Source organism: Lissotriton helveticus, chromosome 2_2 (assembly GCF_964261635.1).
Source record: "Lissotriton helveticus chromosome 2_2, aLisHel1.1, whole genome shotgun sequence".
NCBI lineage: Eukaryota > Metazoa > Chordata > Amphibia > Caudata > Salamandridae > Lissotriton > Lissotriton helveticus.
This window is the reverse complement of record NC_136060.1, coordinates 352271308-352290189: the sequence shown is the minus strand read 5'-3', so window position 1 is coordinate 352290189 and position 18882 is coordinate 352271308. Positions and strand designations below refer to the sequence as shown.

The 18882-nt window shown below is 45.8% G+C and overlaps 1 protein-coding gene across 1 annotated transcript in view; it reads left to right on the top strand.

Moving 5' to 3' along the window:
• ACOX3 (acyl-CoA oxidase 3, pristanoyl) overlaps positions 1-18882 on the top strand; it is a 502436-nt gene that overhangs the window by 413358 nt on the left and 70196 nt on the right. The window lies entirely within an intron of this gene.

Sequence of the window (18882 nt, the reverse complement as noted above, 5' to 3'; positions counted from 1 at the left end):
TAGAGCCATTTGAAATGGTAGACGTTTGGTGCAAAAATAATCCCCTTACACAGCAATCTACATTTTACTCTGGGGCCCACAATAGCCATTCTCGATTAGACCACATCATCGTACCGGCTGACCCATTATCAAACTTCAAAGATGTAACACACTTGGCAAGAGGTAACCCAGACCACTCCCCGATCTGGGCACAATACTCTCTGGGGACAACATCAGAACGCAAGGTAATCTTGCTTAACCCATGGTACCTCAAAGTCTTTCTTATCAAAACCGGCCTTACTAAATCCACAGATAATTATTTTAAAGAAAATGTGGGATCATCTTCGGTGGGTGACCTCTGGGTGAAGGGTACCATGCTCAGTTTTAGTCAGCTGAAACAACAGTACGAACTTGCAGACTCTGAATTTTTTCGTTACCTACAAATCCGACATGCTTTAACCACCGCCATAGCTAGGGACTCCCCCTTCCCTGATTCCTCCCCCCTAGAGGATAGACTATGGGACGGGCTACTTCCACAGAAAGCTATCTCATTAACCTACAAAAAACTGGTCAACAACACACCAGATCCCTTGGTTAAATTACGGGAGTTGTGGGAGGCGGATGGCCTCTTACTAGACGACGAGGAGTGGAGGGAGGCGGTGGCCTCCCCCAGGGAGGTGGCGATCTCTGCGCGTCTCCGTCTGATACAATTGAACATTCTCCACAGGGTCTACATCACTGGATCACAGCTAGTCCGTATGGGGCGTGGGACAAACTTGTAATGCAGGCGTGGGTGTGGGCAGGTTGCCACCTTTCTGCACATTTTTTGGGAGTGTGAGAAAATTCAGAGATATTGGTGGGAGATACATACAGTCATGAGTGAGGTCCTTCATACAAATGCCTGCCCAGAGGCTAAAAAACATTTACTTAATGTGTGGGAGCCCACTGACTTGGGAGGGGCGGAGAGGTTGTGCATAACACTGGGTGCCCCGGCTGCCAAAAGAGACATAGCTCAATTATGGGTAGGGCTGTCACCCCCTACTGTTATGACTTGGAAGTGAAATCTTGACTGGTGCATGTTTCGAGAGAAAATGGTCTATGTGGCAAGAGGATGCCCCCAAAAATGGTCCAGAGTGTGGGCCAAGTGGAAAACATACAGGGGAGATATCTGTGTTGCACCTACTGCCCTCCCTGACAGTGAATCCCTGTCTCCCAGAATACTCAATCCAAAATAGGTACTGTTTCCTGCAATTGCTGTGTATTCCGAATGAAATGTCATATTTAATCATGCCATATATTACCTACATGTGATTTGCCAATCATTTGTATGTTTTATTGTTTATTAAAATGAATAAAAAGATATAAAAAAAAAAATGTTGGATCAGTGGACTCTCCTCAGATACTCTGGGAAGCTTTCAAAACGGTAATAAAGGGACAACAGTCTATAGTAAAGAAAAGAGTAAACAGTTAGAAGCGCTTGAGAAAGACTTATTACACCGAGAACGGAGTTTTGCTCACTCCAGACGACTCAACCAAACACACAATCGAGGTTAAGAATACATGATTCTAGTCTCAGGGATGGCCAGAGCCTAACACCTAGCTACGAGGAACAAAATCTACGAGCATGGGGAAAAAGCAGGGAAAATTCCCGCATGGCTAGACCAACGGGAAAGGGCAAACTGCTGAGTAAACACACTAACAATAGATAGCTTGAGAATATCCGATCCACAGGAAATAGCAGAGGCCTTCGCTGCCCATTTCACAAATCTCTATTACCCCACCGCAACGGCTACAGCCGAGGAGGCCAAAGAGTTCTTAGTTGATCTCCCCATGCCAACACTCTCTTCGGATGAGCGGCAACAACTTGACACTGACCTCACTGATGACGAAATTGAAACAGCAATCCGAAGTATACAATCCTGATAGAATTTGATAAATTAACACTAAAATAACCCCATGCCTACAATAAATGTATCTAGAAAGTAAGCAACGGGGCATAATACCCAGCGACCAAAGACTAGCAGTCTATAGTAGTCATACATAAAAAAGGCAAGCCAGCAGTAGACACTAGCTCCTACCGTCTCATTTCACTAATCAGCACAGTGGTTACAATTTCGGCAAAAATACTTGCATTGTGGTTGCTCCAAGTCGTGACCAGGCTGATACGTCGGGATCAGTCGGGGTTCATGCCGGGGCGTAACACGGACCTCAATCTGAGTCAACTCCAAGGGGTGGTGAGGCGAAGAGACATGATTAAAGAAGACTCCGTTATATTGTCTTTGGACGCCCAAATGGCCTTCAACATCATCGAATGACCCTACATGTTTGCACTGCTAGAACAAATAGGAATTGGGCCCCAGTTCATGGCCTGGATCCACCTGTTATATGCGGGTCCTCTGGTGCAGGTATTGGTTAATGGACATATATCTCAGAGGTTTGCTCTCCATAGTGGCATGAGTCAGTGATGACCCTGTCGCCATTTTGTTTGCTATTGTCTTGGAACCCTTGGCAGTCTGGATACATGGGGACCCATTGATACATGGCCTGAAATGGATGGAGGGATGGGAAAACAACATTTACCTATATGCAGATGACGTTCTTGATTACGCGGCATAGCCACGGGCATCAATTAATAGAATACTCCAAATTTGCACCAACTTTGGGAAATATTCAGTATACTCCATTAACTAGTCAAAATCCACAATATACTTACTAAGTGCCCCCCCAACACTGCCCCCCAATTACGATGCCACAGTAGTGACAGGGCTACCAAAATCTAGGTACATTTGTAACGGCTGACACTGATCTTTTCTAGGCACACAACCTCATTGGTCTGATCACATTTGCAAAGCGACGTGCACCACTGAGATCCCTGCCTCTGTCTCTGCCTGGGCGAGCATCCCTCTTCAAAATGAAAGCACTGCCCAGGTTCCTCTATACCCTACAAAATGCACCATACAAGTTTCTTGGAACTTATTTAATTGATGAAAGGGGGAATTTAGGGCATATGCTTATTTGTAAAATTTCACCTGCCCGGTTATTAGCCCAGCAAGCCCTTGTAGGTTCTTGCAGTGTTAATGAGCAATTCTAGATGATCCAATGCAGTCCTAATGCAATGCTATGCAGTTCCTAATGCAAGGATCAGGCACTTTGCAATGTAAACCTAATGCAGTTCGTTATGCAACAATCAGGCAGTTCGTAATACCAAAATAATGCAATACGTAGTGCAACAATAAGGTAGGTCATTATGCAAAATAATGCAATGCGTAATGCAACAATCAGGCAGTTTGTTATGCAAAAGAATGCAATGCGTAATGCAACAATCGGGTAGTTCGTTATGTAGAAATAATGCAATGCGTAATGCAACAATCAGCCAGTTCATTATGCAGAAATAATGCAATGCGTGATGCACAAATCAGGCATTTCGTAATACGAAATTGATGTAATGCATAATGCACAACTCAGGCAGTTCGTAATACCAAAATAATGTACTCCGGCACCAATCACGGTGCTCGGGATAGTCTCCAGGCCACTCCGGCTGACTCACGGTCAGCTACTACCAAAATATGCCCCCACACGGGTATGGTGTAACACAAAGTGTAGCTCCAATCTCCAGCCCTGGTACTGCCACTCCTCGGCAAGTACGTTGCCGCGGTATGAGCTTGAGCAAAGGCTTGCGCTGCGAGAATGGGAAAGGCCAAGAGCGTTACTCTCCGAGCCCGCACCCTGCCCCAGGCGTCCACACACGCACGCTCAGTGAGCGTTATCTGGGGGGTGCAACTTTGCTCTCCTCTCCTCGTGACTTTGGCCTCTGATGTGACTTCGTAGAGTTGGGCAGTGGCAAAAGGCAGGCTCGGACCGGCAGCACAGCTCCTCTGGGGATGCCGCTCCGGGCCGATGGCAATCGTGAAGATCTCAGGTTGCAACAGGGCACAAGCACACAGTGTCGCTGGGACTCACTTGAGCTCCGGGGGCCATGGTCACAGGGCAATCCTCGCAACAGTCTCAGGCTGCTCGAAGCCCACACACCCAAAGTTGCTGAGACATCCTTGAGTTACGGGTGCACACGATCACAGGGCAATCCTCACGAAGGTCTCAGGCTGCAAAAAGCACACGCACACAGCGTCGCTGAGACACACCTGAGTTCCAGGTGTACACAATCACAGGGCAATCCTCATGAAGGTCTCATGCTGCACAAAGCACATGCACACAGCGTCGCTGAGACCCACTTGGATTCTGGGTGCACACGATCACAGGACGATCCTCACAAAGGTCTAAGGCTGCACAAAGCACACACACACAGCATTGCTGAGGCTTACTTGGACTCCTGGTGCCCACGATCACAGGGCAATTCTTACGAGGGTCTCAGGCTGCAAAAAGCACACGCACACAGCATCGCTGCGACTCACCTGGAAACCTTTGTGTTCCTGAGTTTCTACAATAGGGAGCCAGCTCTCCTCAGGCCCTTGAGGATAAATTACATCAAAACACAGCACAAAGCAAAGTCTTTCAAGCAGGGGGATACAGCACACAGCAAAGTTCCTTTAGCCTCTCCTTGGTTAAAGCAGCAAACTGCAGGCCAGCCCCAGAACACACAGCAAGGGTGAGCCCTTTCCTTCAGTCTCTTCAGCCGTTTCTTCCTTGGCAGAGGTTCCTCTTGACCACAAAGTAGTTTCAATCATTTTCAGTCTTGAACAGTTCCATTCCAAAGTCCAGGGGTTTCAGCTCTCATAATTATACCTCTAAATGTCTTTGAAGTCTTTGTGTTCAGGGGGGCACTGATCCCTGTCCAAACCAGTTCTGGGTATCTCCCTGATAGTGACACCTTCTTCCTTTAATAGTGGGGGGTTGGATCCTTAGTCACTCAGCAGGAGATGGGGCCATTGTTTTATGGCGGCAGTCCAGGCCTCTTCAACTCCATGGGCTACTCCTCCCCCTACACTCCAGATGCAGGTCAGCCTGTTGCTGTCTCACCTCTTCCCCTGGGTAAAGACTTTCTCCAGATCCTATCACTTCCAAATCCAGTCAAACCACAACCAGGCAGAGATGCACAGAAATGTTCGAACACAAAAAGCCAGCCACTTCTAAAAAGTGTGGTTTCTAAACGCACAATGCAAAAACCACCTTCACAAAAAGATGTGTTATTAAATAGTGGGTTCAGACATACTAAACTCCACCTCTGCATCTTAAGCTTATGGGAAGATAGGCTGGAGACATATTACACAGCCTCCCTAATCTGTCCTATGGGCAAGATGGCCTTTCAACAGTGAAAAACGAAATGGAGAGTATTTCACTGTCAGGACATGGTACACACCTCAGTACATGTCCTACCTTTCACATGCACTGCACCCTGCTCAGGGGGTACCTTAGATTTACCATAGGGGTGTCTGATGTGCATAAAAAGGGAAGTGTAAGGCCTGGCAAGTGGGTGCACTTGTCAGGACAACATGGCAGTTTACCAAACTGCGCGCAGGCACTGCAGTGGCAGGTCTGAGTTCTCTATTTAAGGCTATTGGTGTGGGTGGCACAATTAATGCTGCAGGCCCACTATTAGCATTTTCATTACCAGCCCTGGCACACATAGTGTACTTTACTAGTAAGACAAATATACCAATTATGGACAACCAATTACCATTACACAGGGAGCACTTGCACTTTGACACTGATCAGCAGTGGCCGAGTGCCCAAACATCTAAGTTGGCAACACCATGTTAGAAAAAGGTCTAGGGGGAAGGCAAAACGTTTAGGGAACTTTAGCCAAAAAGGGCCTAGTCCAACAGGCTTGTATTATTTACAAATCCTTTTATGACCAAGCTCCAGACTTTGTAGCACGCAGAATTAAGAGACACGTGCCTACACAAGCTGTAAGATCCTATCTTGTCAGCCAGTCGACGATCCCTCGGTTCAAGTGAGAGAGTAGGTAGGAGGCAGGAGCTTCTCTGTTGTTTTGATTAACAGGGGAGAGTTGTAATTTGGTCATTGTTAAGTTGGCACTATATGGTCGGAGACCTCTTTTTTAGAATCAGTTTGATGCATGATGTTTTGATATAATCTGTTTGGAGGTTATCCAAGTTCATCCATGAATAAGAAAGATTCCAGTGAGCAATTAAAACTGCCTTGGAGCAGGGTGGCAGCTGAGCATTTATTGAGGTCCTTAAATGTGCGCGCTTAACATTGGCCAGCTAGTGATCCTGATGAATTTCAGACTTTATTGAGGTTGGCAAAATCCCCAGTAGACAACATGTTGAAGGAGTGTTGTCTGTCGAAGAGTAGATAACGGGGTAGTGGAAATATTCAAATTGAGCAGAAGTCCTTGGTATTTTTTCCATCAAAATATTTTTCAAGGTTCTTCATTTTGGAGATGAATTGGTATGGTATGGAGTCCCAAATGTTTTGTGAGTGGGTCACTTTGAATACCTGACTGATGAGTTATAACAAGGCCAAACCGGTTTTGAGTTCCTCATGTTCTGGTTCAGGGAAGACCTCATATAAACTCTCGAATGTAAGCCAAATCTGAATCCACTAACTTCCCAATCCTTAAATGGAATTTGCTAATCTGTAATTAAAAGCAGTGATGATTTACAATTACACACTAATAAAACAATTTACGTCTGCCAGGTGTCCTTTGGTGGACACCTGCCTGTCATAATTGGAGCTATTTCCGCCTCTAAATGTAGGTTTATGGCTATAAAGGGCTCTTTTAATCAGGCTTACAATATTTTAAGTTTGAGGATAGCAGTGTTTCCACGTTTTTCCATGTTCAGGAACATATAATGTAAACTTTACTTTAGTTTGGAGTGCATTACTACAAATCTCGAGCTACATCATGATAATTATTATTAGTATTAGTGGAAGCTGAATTATTGTTACTTTGCAACAGTTGCAAAAGCTTTCACCATCACATTGTCGTTCATTGGTAGGGAATCAAATGAATAACTCGTTAGTAATTTGTACAGCAGCATACATGGAAAAAGGTGTGGGATGAGCCCCTTGACCAGGTGTCCACCTGCCAAAAAACTGCCACACTCAGTCTGATTAAAGAAGACAAGAGACTGAGGCCTGATTTAGATATTGGTGGACGGGTTACTCCATTACAACTGTGACAGATGTCCCGTCTGCAGAATTATAAAGCCTGGAGCTTTTCTTGAGCAACTCTGAATAATTAGAGGCAGTGGAAATTATAACTTGAAAATACATTCACCTTGCCCTCAGCATTGCTTAATTTAATCCTTCATAACAAGTCACAGAAATGTAAATGCTGTACCTGTGTTATTGTAATGCATAGACACATTTGTGGTGCTGTTTTAGAGGTCATGCTGTTACCTAGACAATCTGAGCTATGTTGACATTCCAATCAGTTGTGCAGTTTCTTGGGGAGCACTTAACTTGTGAAAACCTCTACTGGAGTTATGTTATGCAGATGTGTAGAGTGCGCTATCACCCGGGAGGGTTTCCTAGTGCTGAGCAGGTGTGGTTACCCTGGCACTCAGCCGACATAAGGCTTAGTGGGACTAACAAAACATCCAGGTCTTCAGCTTCTTGCAGAATTCAAGACGTGAGGAGGAGGCTCCTACGTGTAGAAGCAGGTTGTTCCATGGGTTTGGAGGGGTGTAGGAGAAGGCTCAACTGCCAGATCTGGTTTTCCGTATGCTTGGGATTTGTTCAAATAGGAGCCTAGACAAGCAGGGGTGTTTGGAAGGTTTGTTGAAGTATGCTGAGCCAGTGCTATGTAGTGCCTGGAAAGTGTGGGTGAAGAGTTTGAATTGCACTCATTTGTGAATTTGGGAGCCTGTGGCTGTCCTTCCAGTGTGGTGTGATGTGATGTGAGTGCAGTATGGGAGGTTGAGAGTGATTCTGGTTGCCAAGTTCTGAAGAGTATTGAGCCTTGTGTTGAGTTTTTGTTGATCCTGGCATAGAGGGTGTTCCCATAGTCCTTCTTGCTTGTGACAACAATATAGGTCTTTTCAGTGTTCAGCTTTAGACAGTTGGTCTTCGTCCAGTGGGTGATTTCAGTTGTGCAGGCATTTAACTTGATATGGGTACTGGGCATTTTGTCTGTGAGGGAGAGAATTAGTTACCTGTCATCAGCGTAGGAGAGGACGTTGATCTAGTGAGAGTGCATAATGCTGACTAGAGGGATCCTCTATGCGTTGAAGAAGGTTGGGCTCAGGAACGATCCTAGAGGGACTTCGCAGATGGGGTTGCAGGCTTCCAAGGTATACAGTGCAAGGCTGACTAACTGTGTCTTTCCAGTAAGGAAGGAGCAGATCCACCAGAGTACTTATCATTGTATTCCGATGTTGTGTAGGCTTTGGATGAGGATGGGGAAGAAGACTGTATCAGATGCTGCGGAGAGGTCCAAGAGGATGAGGACTGCTGTGTCTCCTCTGTCTAGAGTCATGCAGATTGTCATCCATGGCTGCAATGAGTGCAGTTTCCAGGCTGTGGTTGGGTCTGAAATCAGACTGAGTGATGTCAAGGAGTTGGTAGTCCTGGTGCTGATGGGTTCCTGACCTCCAGAGTAGGTGTGGTGAGGGCATGGTGCAGATGTGGCCCCTGTATGGATAGACTTCATGGGTATGGCAGTTTCTTCTGGGGTGATGATGGGTTAAGAGGTTGGCATTGGTTCTTTGGATAAGATTGTGAGGCATTTGGCAAGGTCTGTCTGGTTTAGTTGCGGGCTGAAGTTGCTGTAAATGGCAGTAATATTCTCCACAAATTTGCTTCCAGGGGCAAATAGATTGGAAAGATAGGTTGTAGGTGTGTGTCTGTCTGTATGTGTCTGTCTGTATAAAGACACAGGAAATTGATGGTGGCTGGACCCAATAGAAAATTACTTGCCATTAAATGTAACTTAAAGGGTTCACATATGATCTTTCAATTGATACTGATTATGATGAGCAACTGGTAAACACAATAATTCAGTTTTTCAACTCAAGTTTTTGGTAACACATTTATTCTTTCATATACTTATTTCTGGTGTTAATTTTTACATTTGATGAAGGATGCTTGTTCATTCTGTATATTTTATTCTGTAAGTTTCTCATAATTCACTTACCCTATATAGCAGTTGTTATAACATAAGTCCTAATGCAAGATGTGTGCCTACATTCTGGCATTTGCTCTCAAAAATATACAAACCCAACTTTCATAAAGGTGGTATTTAAAAAAACTATGTTACTGCTAGTGTAAGAAGAGCTGAAACCTGCGCTACTGCAGGCTATTGCCAAGTGTTGTTGTGTTTTTAAATAATTGTGTGCTTTTAAATATCGCTTTGCTTACTTGTGAAGTACTTTTACTCTGTTCTCTCTCTCGCCGCTTGCCTCCCGCTCCGGCCCTGGTCCCCCGCAGCTGCTTGCTGTTTGTGGGGAGGGCGGACCGGTGAGAGCGAGACACGCCCCCTGCCTCAAACCTACATATGGCACTCAGTTCAGGGAATCCCGATTGATGAAGAGCTGAAACCTCCGCTACTGCAGGCTATTGCCACGTGTTGTTGTGTTTTTAAATAATCGTGTGCTTTTAAATATCGCTTTGCTTACTTGTGAAGTACTTTTACTCTGTTCTCTCTCTCGCCCTTGCCTCCCGCTCCGGCCCCGGTCCCCCGCAGCTGCTTGCTGTTTGTGGGGAAGGCGGACCGGTGAGAGCGAGACACGCCCCCTGCCATGCCCCCCTCGGATTTGCCTTTCCCCGTACAATGGGAACGTAAAAAGCGGCCCCTTTTCAGATCGCGCAGCGGGCGCGCCAGCGGCGCGCCAAAGACAAGCCCGTCTGCGTCCGTCCGCGCCCGACCGGGCCCTGGGGCCATAGACTCTGGTCAAGTTGTAAGTTATTCTTCTGAGGCATTAAAATTACTGAGGCCTGTACTGGAACTTTGCCCTCTTTTAGCGCCCACCACTTTAGATCGTATAAAAATTAATGGTATTGCTATCCCTCACACTGAGCACGATACTTCTACTGCCACCCGTTTCCCTTCTCCTGCTCACATACCTAGCACTGAAGTTACCGATACCTTTATTCGTCTTAACTACCTCAACACACGATCTCTGGTAAAGCACCAGTTAGACATCTTTTTGCTACTTATGTCAGAGAAACCAGATGTCCTCCTTCTTACCGAGACTTGGCTCACACATGATTCTCTGCCCGACATCTTAGCCGCTCTTCCGGCTGATTATTACATGCTGACGACCAATCGGGCACCTGGGAAGGCGGGTGGAGGAGTGGCTGCTATTATCAATAAAACCCTCAAATTCACGACCTTACCCCCTCTGGTACTCGCCGAAACTGAGAATCTGGTTATACAACTCAACATGGAGTCGGGATACTTGGTGCTGGTTTTGATTTACCGCCCTCCCAAGTCAGCGCCCACTTTTCCCACGAGCCTCAGTGAGCAAATGGCTACGTTGGTGATTAACCAAGATAAGGTGCTCTTGGTTGGGGACATGAACTATTGGTTCAATGATGCTTCTGGAGGTCCACAGTCGGCTAAGTTGTCTGAACTGTTATCTAACCTCAATCTTGCCCAACACGTCCTTGCCCCCACTCACGAAGGGGGCCATATCTTGGACCATATATGGTCCCATAACATATCAATACCCACCCTAGTCATCCAGCCCTGCATCTGGTCAGATCATCACCTGATTCAATTTACCATAGCATCTTCCATCCGCAAAGAAGCTGCGACGCTAGCGGGCGGAGAATCTAGGAAGTGGAACTCTTTAAATAGATCTGACTTTATTGAAACTTTGGAGAACTCCGTTCCCTCTTTCTGTGGCGATGTCAACTCTATGGAGGGAAAAATTGCCAATTGGCTTTTATCTGCTAGTGACACTCATGCCCCCATAGTGAAATTTGCTCGTGCACGCCGCTCGAAGGCACACAGTTGGTTCTCTCAGGACCTTAAGCAACAAAAACTCGAACTGCGCCACACTGAGAGGAAATGGAGATCCACCTACTCTACTAAAGACAGGGAACTCTTTGTTAGATCTCGTAGAGAGTACAAAACTGCTATCCTTTCAACTAAAATTGTCCATATCGAGATTTTTTGGACAGCACGTGCCAATGTACAAGCCTGGATAGGCAACAGAAGGCATCTGAAAATGCAAAAATAAAGGTTTGTGGTCAACATTGTAGTCTCCGGAGTGATTCCACTAAGATATACAGAAATGGATGAAAATGAAGTTTAATGGATGGTTTATTGTGGATTAAATCAGTTTAAAATGGATGACATGGTTCACGTTGATACCTCGTTTTCTTCAGCAGTGCAACAGCGTGGTGCACGAATGACGGCACCAGTATGCTCTATCTTTGATATGCTGTGGTGGGATGAAACACAGCGCTGTTCTGCACGCAAAACATTCTCAGCATTTTCAGCAAAACATAAACAAATAAAGGAAGGTGTGCAGCCGTTATCACTTCTCTTGCTTTGCAATTTCATTCATCATCCCAACAACAAGCATGCACCCCAATGATTCATGTTTAAAAAAAACGAGCAAAAGTACCTCATGAGTATCATCCCGGAGACATTGAAACAACTACAATTTCGAATGGTTAATGGTTCACACAGAACGCTAATGGACCTAAAAATAAAGGGACAGTCTTTGGACAAATAGCATAACGTTCCCTTTGTTTTTTTCTGAATTATCGGCATATGTTAGTATTATAACATTGTGTTTGTCACAGTATGTACAGTTTGCCTTACTTTATGTATTATTTTTATCACACTGAATGGGTCACTGATAGGTTTGAACACGGGGGACTAGTTAGGATAGTTTTTATGTTTTTGTTCAACATGCAAAATGCATTCTGGCACGGGTAGAATTTCGTTGTAACTAATGCTCACGCGTGAGCAGGTTTTTTGTAAAGCGATGAGGCACAGGTGGAAAAAAGCCACAGTCAAGGCTCTCATAAAAAAACCGCACTTAGATCCCACAGATCCTTCCAATTTTAGACCAATTTCATTGCTACCAGCTATGAGTAAAATAGCCGAACGAGTAGCAAATCATCAACTTTCGGAATTTTTAGAGACCAACCATCTTCTCCGCATGTCCCAGACAGGCTTTAGACCTGGACAAGGGACTGACACCGCATTGTTAGCCGTGGTCGAAGAAGCTAGGGGCATATTGGACGTAGGAGGATCAGTGGCAGTGATCCTCCTCGACCTGAGTGCCGCCTTCGACACGGTGGACCATGCAACCCTTGTCCAGCGCCTTGGTCTGATAGGAGTGGCGGATTCCGCCTTGGCCTGGATCTCATCCTTTCTCAAAGACAGGTCTTTTCAAGTTGCTGACGGGTATTCCATCTCCAATGCTCAGTCTCTTAGGTGTGGTGTGCCTCAGGGTTCTTCCCTGAGCCCCACACTTTTTAATGTTTACATGGCTCCCCTTGAGGATGTTGTCAAGCCATTTGGCATTAAATCAATAATGTATGCTGATGACACCCAGCTTGTCGTCTCCCTTAACCAATCAGACAACGCCTTGTCCAATCTGAGCAGCTGTCTGGAGAAGGTGCATCAATGGATGTGCGAATCAAGGTTAAAACTAAATGGGGAGAAATCTGAAATACTCCTCTTAGGAACCTCCAACAAAATCCCCACATCCCTTCCTTGGCCACCATGCATGGGAACACCACCTATTCCCAAATCCGAAGTCAAGAGCTTAGGGATATGGCTTGACCAGGATCTAAGTTTCAAAACTCAGGCGAGAAAAACGGCGGGAACCTGCTTCGGCCTGATAAAGATGGCTCGAAAGATTCTTCATCTACTCCCGCTCCAGTCCAGGAAACTCCTGCTGCAGGGGCTCGTGAACTCCAGATTGGACTATGGAAATGTCCTGTATCTGGGGGCCCCAGCCTCGGTTGTCCATAGACTTCAATGCGCACAGAATGCGGCGGCTAGAATCCTCACAGGAACCTCAGCGAGGAATTCGGCCAAACCAGCTCTCAGAAGCCTGCACTGGTTGCCAGTAAAGGAGAGGGTCAATTTCAAGACCCTGTGCATTACTCATAGAATTCTGCACAATGAAGGCCCTCCCATTCTTAGGACACTTGTGACTCAACAACAGTCAACTCGACAATTAAGATCCAACTCTCTTTCCCTCGCCAATGTCCCTAGAATTAGGAAGGCCAGAACAGGCGGTCGCCTGTTCTCCTATAATGCTCCTAAACTTTGGAACGCCCTTCCTCTCTCCCTGAGGCAAGAACATAACCACCTCAGGTTTAGGAAACGCCTAAAAACCCTACTTTTCCCCTGAGCTCGTCTCCCTGACCCTTCCTTCCCTCAGTACTGTGGTCTCTCTTTTAGCGCCGGGATGCCCTAGGGTAGCTGCGCGCTCTAGAAAACCTAAAATCAAATCAAATCAAATCACAGGTGTGTAAGCCAGTTAAAACTGAGGCATGTGGGGGAGAGAACTCGGCGTTTGATCTCGCATTCAGTAGTGCGGAATTGATAGATCGAGTATGTCGGACTCGGCTTGTTTAAGGTAAAGGGAATGACTGTGGGTTAAAACTAAGAAGGGCTGGTGGCACACTTTGCATAATTTGGTTTATATTTTTTCTAATAATGGGGTTGGGACAAAAAATATGGTTTAACTGAAGTGGTCAAGTTAGTCAAAATGTAAGTGTAGATATTATTTGTAGAGACTCTTTTGCTTTACCGGTTAGTTAAAGAACTGTCTGTGATCTTTTTACAGCTAACCCCTGACGAAGAACATAGTTCGAAATGCATTGGGTTATAAAAATTGTCCATATCGAGATTTGTTTGACAGCACGTGCCAATGTACGAGCCTGGATAGGCAACAGAAGGCATCTGAAAATGCAAAAATAAAGGCTTATGGTTAACATTGTAGTCTCCGGAGTGATTCCACTAAGATATACAGAAATGGATGAAAATGAAGTTTACTGGATGGTTTATTGTGGATTAAATCAGTTTAAAATGGATGACATGGTTCACGTTGATACCTCGTTTTCTTCAGCAGTGCAACAGCGTGGTGCACGAATGACGGCACCAGTATGCTCTATCCTTTCAACTAAAGCAGCTTACTTTTCCTCCATACTACTCAATGCCCCCAACAACTCTAAAATAATTTTTAAAATTGTCAACGATTTGTGCAACGACACCAGAACCTCGTTGACTCAGACTCCCACTCAAGAACTTTGTAACTCTTTAAATCGCTTTTTCTGCAATAAAATCTCTGCCATTAAAGCCACTCTTCCTAACACCTCTAATTGGGAACCTCCACAAGACATTGCCAGGAACCTATTCACCCTAGATACGCTCCAACCGATTTGTCTCAAAACCTTAGCAGCACTCTTGACCCGTGTCAAATCAGGCTCCCCCGACGACTGCTGCCCCCGTCTGTCGCCAAAGATATATTTACCACCTTGCCCCAGAGTGTGCTTTCTTTTCTTAATGAGTCTCTGTCCCAAGGTATGGTCCCAAGCGCTTTCAAAAACGCCACAGTTGTCCCCCTCCTTAAGAAGCCTGAGGCGGACCCCAGTAACCCAATTAACTACCGTCCTATTTCCCTTTTACCCTTCCTTGCTAAAGTCTTGGAAGCTCATGTGACCAGCTCCGTGTCCAACTTTATTGAACGGTCAGAGTTCTTAGAACCAAATCAAGCGGGCTTTCGCCCGGCACACTCCACGGAGTCTCTGATCTTAGCGGTCATGGATACCATGAGGGCTAATGCAGACAGAGGTGAACATCAAGCGCTGGTGCTCCTGGACTTGTCGGCCGCGATCGACACGGTTGACCACACCATCCTTCTCAACCGTGTCGAGCAGGCCGGCTTGTGAGGAGCTGCTTTAGAATGGATCAAATCTTTCCTCACAGGCCGCACCCAGGCAGTCAGGCTTGGAGAATTCACTGCTCCCAAACTTCCTTCTACCTGTGGGGTCCCGCAGGGCTCCTCTTTGTCCCCGTTGCTTTTCAATATCTACCTCAGACCTCTCATTCACTCTCTCAAAACTAGAAATATCACATTATTCAACTATGCTGATGATCTTCAGATCATCTTCTCCCTTAGCTCCCCCAATGCTGTCAGTGAGTTTCAGGGCACCTTACTCCACATCCAGCGTTGGATGGACATCAATCATTTGAAACTTAACCCAGGCAAGACCGAGTTGGTCCTGCCTGGAAATAGTTTAATCAGCTGGGGCCCGCAATTTTGGCCACCTGAACTCGGGCTCCCCCCAGTCCCCTCCTCCTCTTTGAAAAGCTTGGGGATTATCATTGAGGCCGACCTCTCGCTTCGCGGGCAGGTGGGCGCTGTGATCTCTTCCTGTGTCTACCAGCTACGAAAAATTAGGAAGATCGCTCATCTGCTTACTCACTCTGCACTGATCCAGGTGGTAATAGCACTGATACTCTCACGGCTGGACTTTTCTAACTCCATCTACCTTGGTCTTCCTGCTGGCCTACTAAAAAAGCTTCAAATCGTCCAAAATCAAGCAGCCAGATTGATATTTAAACTCCCTAAGTGGTCCTCGGCCAGCCCTTGCCTTGCTCAACTCCACTGGCTCCCGCTGACCCATAGGGTGTCTTTCAAAACTGGCTGCATGGCCTTTAAAGCCGTGCACAGCAACTGCCCTAAATTTATCAGCAGTCGGCTCACTAAATACAACCCCAGCCGCTGTCTTCGCTCTGCCCACCACCTTCTGCTCACCACCTCGTCCTTTAGACGTAAACGGCTGGGTGGTTGCAGCTTCTCTCATCTTGCCCCAAAATTTTGGAACTCTCTGCCTCTGGCACTCCGAAGCTGTAAAGATCTTATCAGCTTCAGAAAATCCTAGAAAACCTGGCTATTCGTGCAAGTGGCTGGCTAAGCGCTTCTGTTTCATCTGCCTTCCTCTCTCAGCGCCATGAAACCCACGGGTGGACGTGCGCTCAATAAATGCATGCTAACATACAGACAGCCTCTAAAGACCTCAGAAAAGTTCCTGGCTTATTCTTAGAGATCTGCGTGTTAATATGAGGTTGGAGAGTGATCACAATCCTCTCTGCTTCTTATTGGAATCCTTCTGCGCTACAATGGTGGCTAATACCTACACTTTGGTTTCCACCAGGAATGTGCAAACTTTCAACAATAAGCAACACATTAAAGGGTCCAAGGCTGTGGGTTTCCCTGACATCTTGTCTTCTACCAGCAAGGAGGTATCATCCTGTTTGACTGAGCTGTCTACTAAGTCATCATGCAAAGAGGGATCATGGTTTAGCATAGATCTTCACAATAAGCTTTTCAAGAAATCCTATCTTATTTTCTCATTCCTACATCGTCTTTCCGCATATTCCCCTCTACACCCAAATGCTGGTTCAATAAGGAATGCAGAAACACGCTTTCTCTGTAGTCAAGTCAATAAAATACAAAAATATGCTGCAGGTCCATGCAGGCAGTAAGTTTTATAAATTAACTCGGGCTGGAGTGAAAAGGGACGAGGGGAGATGGCAGGATCTCAAGACACGGGTCTGTGCGGCAGAATCTTCGCCTACATGGCGTTGCTGTGCCGGCAAATACTGCAACAAGAAGGACAAAGCTTCGATTTTGTTGGTTTCTTCAGTTATTTGTAGATCTTTGCAGCAGGAACAACTTCTAGGGGGCCAGAACTGGATTCAGCAGCACAAGGCAGGTCAGAAATCCCAGCTGTGCAGTTGAAGGATGCTGCAGGAGAAGTCTTTGTGTCCCTTAGACTTCTTAACAGGAGGCAAGCTCTACTACAAGCCCTTGGAGAATCTGGACATGTTAGCCACTGGCCCACACTGTGTCCATACAAGGTCGAGGGCCACCTGCATTTGTTATCGGGACTTATAATTTATGACTACGCAGACAAGGCCTGCATTCTTTTAACAAACAAGGATCGCCGGATCTACTTTTATGACACCCAAAACTATAAAAAAAAAACACTCCGATTGATTATACTTTGAGACAGTCCTCAGACCAGTTTCTGTAAGCTGTAGTCCCGACCGAAGTGTTTAAATAAACCAACTGTTCCTGTTTTGCTAAACACCTCATGGTGATACAAAATTGATATGTGTTGGACTAAATGAATGCAATGGAGAGAGGGTTCTGTGCCAAGATCAGTGTGTCCTGCTCCACATTTATCCCCGGTAGCAACCTGGATAACGAAACTCAAACTCTTACCATCCAAGCATTGCACCGTTTAGAAAGATCATCAACACAACTGGAGCAAAAGGGGGAGAAAGGAGTCAGGCCGCCCCCCACTCAACAACCTATAAACACCATGACACTTTATTAGCGATAGGGAGTCACTCTTGTCAGGGAGTACTGGAAAAATATTGGAAACCCCTTCAGTGTCTAGTATTCAATAGTAGGCGTTCAAGTCAAGTCAGGCCTCATGTTGTTTATAAACCGTTTAGGAAGAGACATACGTGAGGAGGGAGGTGCCCCTGAGCAGGCACTGTATTTAAACTGGTTTGCCTGGCTCCCCTGATGGCTGACCGACTGTGCATGTCACTGTTAACCGTTTTCATATTTTTTTATTCTTGTGTTGTTCCCTACAATTGGGGTTTTCTGCTGTAAAAACACAGTCCTCAAGTTAGGCAGAATGCAAGTAACTAGGAAAGTAGTATTAGTCAAAGCTGTAGAACAGCATGTCCCCAATAATGTGACTGTAATGAAGTATGGGTTTGATAATGTCGTTAAAAATTCAACTAAAGGGAAGAATGTTGATCACAAAAACAATGGCAATGCTTATAATAGTACGCTCGCATACACAAACAAAATAGCAGCACTATTATCAAATCTCCCCATCATGAACTCTCCATCAACTCCGACTAAGAAATACATGATCAGACAGGCTCTGCAGCCTAGGCTTGCAGTAACTGATTGACAGGTCACAGGCGAGGGGGCAATTCGCCGGCTGATAAATTCACAAACAGGAAACCCAGGTCCATCCCCCAGATAGGCACAGCAATTCCACAATGGCCCAAGGAAATCGGCCCCAATAATGCACAAATGGCCAGAAGGGCACGCAAATTCCCAAAATACCATAACATCTCATGCCGCATGGAGTTAGGAACATGCAGCCAATCAGGACACCGCACACACAGTGACCACACACTCCTCATGCCGAACATCTGGACACATTACCCACTGGCCCATATTGTGTCCGCACAAGGTCAAGGCCCACCTGCATTTGTCACCAGAGACCTTTTATTTACGACTCCACAGACCAGGCCCGAATTCTTATACCAAATAAGGATCACCGGATGTAGTTTTATGACACCCAAAACTATATAAATCCTGCTCCGGATTGATTGTACTTTGAGACAATCCTCTGACCCATTTCTGCAAGCTTTACTCAGGGCCCAAGTGTTTAATTAAATCAACGGTTCCTGTTTTGCCTAAATGGCTCTTATCTTATCAGTGTAAATTCATATTCGAGCGAAACACGTGTTTTTCCTATTACCAGTAAATACATTGGTGTCCATATCTGTACTCAGCAGGCTTTCCGAGGCGACCATAAACCTCGCGTCTTCTGGAATTTTAAAATGTAGTACGTTCTTTACTGCTGCTACTACATTTTCTAGACTGAGGACTTTCCCACCAGATATGGACTGTTGTACAGTCTCCCCCACAGTCCCTCTAACGTTGAGTGAGAGAGCCAGGAAGCACCTGACCAAGCCTATCCAGACTGAGGTAGCAGCATGGACTTACCTTAATTGAACCTTTTATCTGGGGCTTCCCCTCTAACAGTTGCAGTCTCATTATCCTTCACTGGCTCAGCTGAAAACAGGGGTAACAAAAAGGACGTAAACAGTAGGAGAACAAGTGCCACATTTTGAGTTTGGCAGACAGGGAACTCTGTCGCAAACTTTGCGAGTATCCTATTTGTCATATTGCACGTAAACAATAGTCAATGGGCTCGTAATGTGGTAGACGGGACATCTGG